The 6,502-nt window shown below is 40.9% G+C and overlaps 1 pseudogene; it reads left to right on the top strand.

Annotated features, from left to right (window-relative positions):
• The window catches only part of LOC135561993 (tyrosine-protein phosphatase 13-like), a 9,939-nt pseudogene extending 3,856 nt beyond the window's left edge, over positions 1–6,083 (top strand).
• Positions 6,084–6,502: the final 419 nt, after the last annotated feature.

Genomic DNA, 6,502 nt, shown 5'->3' with positions numbered 1-6,502 from the left:
CACATTTTAGTCATCTCATCCTTGGTTAGTTTTAGTTTTTATCAGTCCTCTAACCCTCTGGACAACTTTAGTCTAGGTTTAGTTTGTATGTTCTCTAAAACTCTGACAACTTTAGTCTAGTTGTAGTTATTATCAGTCCTCAAGAGCGGCAAAAACTCTGAATAACAGCGCACATAAAGTCTAGTTAGAAGCAAACAACATGAAATGAAGAGAGAGAGAGCAACATGGTTTCAGATAGAATGTAATAAGAGAGTAAACACATAAAGCTTCCAATGTGATAGAAGCAAACATGGCCAAGTTGAAATGAAGAGTAAGAGAGTAACCATGGTTTCTAGTTGAGGTTAGTTACAAGTAAGAGTAACCATGCTAAGCTAAGAGAGTAAACAAGGTTTCTAGTTGAGGATAGTTACAATGTAACGGTAAGAGAGTAAACAAGGTTTCTAGTTGAGGATAGTTACAATGTAAGTAAGAGAGTAAAAACAAGGTTTCTAGTTGAGGTTAGTTACAAGTCCAGTGTCTTGGCTTCACATCAGTTCAAAAGACTGAAGAGTGACTGAAGTGAGCGCCTGGGAGCTGTGTGGGAGAGCCAGTCAGATCAGCTCAATCAGATCAACCCTGCCAATGAGAGGCCTACATTAAAAATATTCTGCATGCATGGTTAGGATTGACAAAAAACGGATTAAAAGTAGATTCATGTCAAATTTAAATGTCCATTAGTCTAACGTGGAATTCTCGTCTCGTCACATTTTATCGACTAAAATTAAAGTAATTTGTTACAAATTATCGTTTTTTTCTCCAGGGCATCTGGTCTCGTTATCTTCATAGTTTCAGTCAGAAAATAGGTTGTTACAGTATTTTCCTTGTAGTTATTGTTGACAATATTAACACTGACACACACACACACACACACACACACAGCTTTGTTTTGGTGACATTTCAGGACTTTTGGAGTGTAAAAATGTTTGACCATTAAAAATCTTATTTTCTAAACCTAATCCTAGCATTAAACCTAACCTTAACCCCCAGAACCCTAAAAACCCAAAACCTAACTCTTAGAGCATAAAATTGCGTTTGAACAAATTCAGACCTGAAAAAGGCCTGACCTTTCAAAAAAGTTATTATTTTCCAACCTTTTCAGGACATTAATGTATTAGGGACATTGGGGTACACACACACACACACACACACAGACACAGACACAGACACAGACACACACACAGACACACACACACACACACACACACACACACACACAGACACACACACACACACACACACACACATAGTCACACACACACACACACACACACACACACACACACACACACACACACACACACAGACACACACACACACATAGACACAGACACACACACACACACACACACACACACACACACATAGACACACACACACACACACACACACACATAGACACACACACACACATAGACACACACACACACACACACACACACACACACACACACAGACACACACACACACACACATAGACACACACACACATAGACACACACACACACACACAAATAGACACACACACACACACACACACACACATAGACACAGACACACACACATAGACACAGACACAGACACACACACACACACAGACACAGACACACACACACACACACACACACACACATAGACACACACACACACACACAGACACACACACACACACATAGACACAGACACACACACACACACACACATAGACACACACACACACACACACACACACACACACACACACACACACATAGACACACACACACACACACACACACACACATAGACACACACACACACACACACACACACACATAGACACACACACACACAAACACACACACACACACATAGACACAGACACACACACATAGACACAGACACACACACATACAGACACAGACACACACACACACACACACACACACACACACACACACATAGACACACACACACACACATAGACACAGACACACACACACATAGACACAGACACACACACAGACACACACACACACACACACACACATAGACACACACACACACACACATAGACACACACACACACACACACACACACACACATAGACACACACACACACACAAATACACACACACACACACATAGACACAGACACACACACATAGACACAGACACACACACATAGACACAGACACACACACACATAGACACACACACACACACACACACACACACACACACACACACACACACATAGACACAGACACACACACACACACACACACACATAGACACAGACACACACACAGACACACACACACACACACACACACAGACAGACGACACACACAGACACACACACAGACACAGACACACACACACACATAGACAGACACACACACACACACACATAGACAGACACACACACACACACACACACACATAGACAGACACACACAGACACACACACACACACACACACACACAGAGACACACACACACACAGACACACACACACACACAGACACACACACACACACAGATACATACACACACACACACAGACACACACACACACACACACACACAGACACACACACACACACACAGACACACACACACGCACGCACACACACACGCTGTGTTAACCCTCATTGTGTCTCCCCCTACAGGAGAAGTGCCATCAGTACTGGCCAGCAGAGCGTTCTGCCAGGTACCAGTACTTTGTAGTGGACCCCATGGCTGAGTACAACATGCCCCAGTACATCCTACGGGAGTTCAAGGTCACCGACGCCAGGGTGAGTGAGTGAGTGAGTGAGTGAGTGAGTGAGTGAGTGAGTGTCAAACTGTGTGGTTTAATCAACCTGTGTTCTGATTGGTGGATTCTTTTTTTCCCAGGACGGCCAGTCTCGGACGGTTCGTCAGTTCCAGTTCACTGATTGGCCGGAGCAAGGAGTGCCAAAGTCAGGGGAGGGGTTCATTGATTTCATTGGCCAGGTGCACAAAACTAAAGAGCAGTTTGGCCAGGACGGACCAATCACGGTGCACTGTAGGTAAGGTCCCGCCTCCCTCAACGCCTCTTTAGTCTGACTTGATGTCACTCGAACTCAGATATGTCTTTTTTGTTACTCGAAATACAGGGACAAACATTGAACAAGCAGATGTTTTTAAAAGCAAATAAAAACATAAATATAGATAGACACAAGAACATATTTACATGTGGTGCTATTCACAGCATGAGGCACGGCAGCCATTTTGTGATCTAATCCGTGGTGTTGTCTTGTGTGTGGTCCGTCAGTGCTGGTGTGGGAGGACAGGGGTCTTCATCACTCTGAGTATCGTTCTGGAAGAGGATGAGATATGAAGGAGTAGTGGACATCTTCCAGACTGTCAAGATGCTGCGAACACAGAGACCTGCCACGGTTCAAACTGAGGTGAGATACTCAACTCTCAGTAATCCAAAGTCAACTGTTTAGGTTTGGTGTGTGTCTGAGAACGAGAACTACTACTTCTACTAGTAGCGTCTGTACTGTTGGGCCACATCTACAGGGATTGACCAGCCCAGCTACTGCTGCTACTATTACTACTACTGATACTACTAATACTACTACTGATACTACTAATAATACTACTACTACTAATAATACTACTACTGATACTACTACTACTACTACCACCAATTACTATAATTAATACTACTACCACTACTAATAATACTACTACTACTACTACTACTGATACTACCACACTACTACTGATACTACTACCGATACTACTACTACTACCACTGATACTACTACCAATACTACTACTACTAATAATACTACCACTGGATACTACTACTACCACTACCACCACTACTAATACTAATACTACCACGATACTACTAATAATACTACTACTACTACTACTACCGATACTCACTACTACTACTACTGATACTACTACTGATACTACTACCACTACTCACTGATACTACTACTAACACTACTACTACTAATAATACCACTACCACCACCACTACTACTACCGATACTCACTACTAATACTCACTACCGATACTACTAATAATACTACTCACTACCGATACTACTACCAATACTACTACTGGATACTACCACTGATACCACTTCACGGATACTCACTAATACCGATTAATTACCACTAATACTACTACTACTAATAATACTACTACCACTACTAATACTACTACTACTAATAATACTACTACTGATACTACTAATACTACTACTGATACTACTAATACTACTACTGATACTACTATTACTACTACTGATACTACTAATACTACTACTGATACTACTACTAATACTACTACTACTAATAATACTACTACCACTACTAATACTACTACTACTGATACTACTACTACTACCACTACTAATACTACTACTACTACTACTACCACTACTAATACTAATACTACTACCACTACTAATACTACTACTACCACTACTAATACTAATACTACTACCACTACTAATACTACTACTACCACTACTAATACTACTACTACCACTACTAATACTAATACTAATAATAATAATATTACTACTTCTGCTACTGCTACCACTACTACAACTGATACTACTACTACTGCTGCTACTACTACAACTGATACTACTACTACTGATACTACTACTACTCTGCTACTACTGATACCCTACTACAACTGATGCTGCTAATACAACTGATGTTGCTATCACTGCTGCTGCTGTTACTACTGCTGCTGCTGCTGCCACTTGCTGGCACTAATAATACTGCTACTGCTGTTACTGCTACTGTAACTACTACCACTGTAACTACTGCTTACTGCTGCTACCATTACCACTAATGCGCTACTACAACTGCTATTACTACTGCTAATACTACTGCTTCTGCTACCTACTGCTACTACAACTGATACTACTACTGCAACTGATATTGCTGCTGCTGCTACTACTACTGCTACTACTGATGCTGGCTACTACTACTTCGGCTACTACTGCGCAACATATTGCCATTACTGCTACTGCTGCTACAACTGCTACTGTTACTACTACTACTACAACTGCAACTGTTAATACTACCAATACAACTGCTACTACACATTACTACTACTACCACAACTGCTAGTACTGCTACTGCTGCTAATACTACTACTGCTACTACTACTACTGTGGCCACTACTAGTAGTATAATGATGATGATTGTAATAGGTGTGTTGTTTATTGTTGTTGATGATGATTGTAATAGGTGTGTTGTTGTTGTTGTTGATGTTGATGTAATAGGTGTGTTGTTGTTGTTGTTGAGATGTTGATTGTAATAGGTGTTGTTATTTGTTGATGATGTTGATTGTAATAGGGTGTGTTGTTGTTGTTGTTGTTGATGATGTTGATTGTAATAGGTATGATGTTGTTGTTGTTGTTGATTGTAACAGATGTGATGTTGTTGTTGTTGTTGATTGATTGTAACAGGTATGATGTTGTTGTTGTTGTTGATTGTAATAGGTATGATGTTGTTGTTGTTGTTGATTGTAATAGATGTGATGTTGTTGTTGTTGTTGATTGTAATAGGTATGATGTTGTTGTTGTTGTTGATGATGATTGTAATAGGTATGATGTTGTTGTTGTTGTTGTTGTTGATTGTAATAGGTATGTTGTTGTTGTTGTTGTTGATTGTAATAGATGTGATGTTGTTGTTGTTGTTGTTGATTGATTGTAATAGGTATGATGTTGTTGTTGTTGTTGTTGTTGATTGTAATAGGTATGTTGTTGTTGTTGTTGTTGATTGTAATAGGTATGTTGTTGTTGTTGTTGATGATGATTGTAATAGGTATGATGTTGTTGTTGTTGTTGATTGTAATAGGTATGTTGTTGTTGTTGTTGTTGATTGTAATAGGTATGTTGTTGTTGTTGCTGATGATGATTGTAATAGGTATGTTGTTGTTGTTGTTGATTGTAATAGATGTGTTGTTGTTGATCTGTTTGTTTCAGGACCAGCAATACCAGTTCTGTTACCGGCCGGTCTGGAGTATCTGCAGCTTCACCACTATGCAACATAATCCCTCCTCTGGCCTGCGTCCCAAAACAACACCCTAACTCCCTGTGTCGTGCACTACTTTAGACCACAGTGTATTCTCACTTTAGACCAGTGTGCACACTCAAAGTAGTGCACTACTGATTAGTGCGTCACATGTGGAATTAGGGGCCATTTGAGATTAGGCCTCCACCACTCAGAGGGCAGGGCACCCATGGCGCCACTCCTCCCAAAACGAGCACCTAAACTGAGCCATATTTGCGTGTCTGACCGTGGGATACCTCCAGACCCCAACCCAAACCCACTCACTACTCAGTCAGAAGTGCACTACTTTGTGCATTATATAGGGAATAAGGCACCATTTTGGACGCGAACTGGCACTACTTAACAATGGATTGAGGATCCAATGGACAGTAGACAGTTAGGGGGACAAGTCTTTACATG

This window comes from Oncorhynchus nerka, linkage group LG18 (genome assembly GCF_034236695.1).
Source record: "Oncorhynchus nerka isolate Pitt River linkage group LG18, Oner_Uvic_2.0, whole genome shotgun sequence".
NCBI classification, from domain to species: Eukaryota; Metazoa; Chordata; class Actinopteri; order Salmoniformes; family Salmonidae; genus Oncorhynchus; species Oncorhynchus nerka.
Note: the sequence above shows the minus strand (reverse complement) of the source record. Positions and strands in the feature narration are given on the sequence as shown.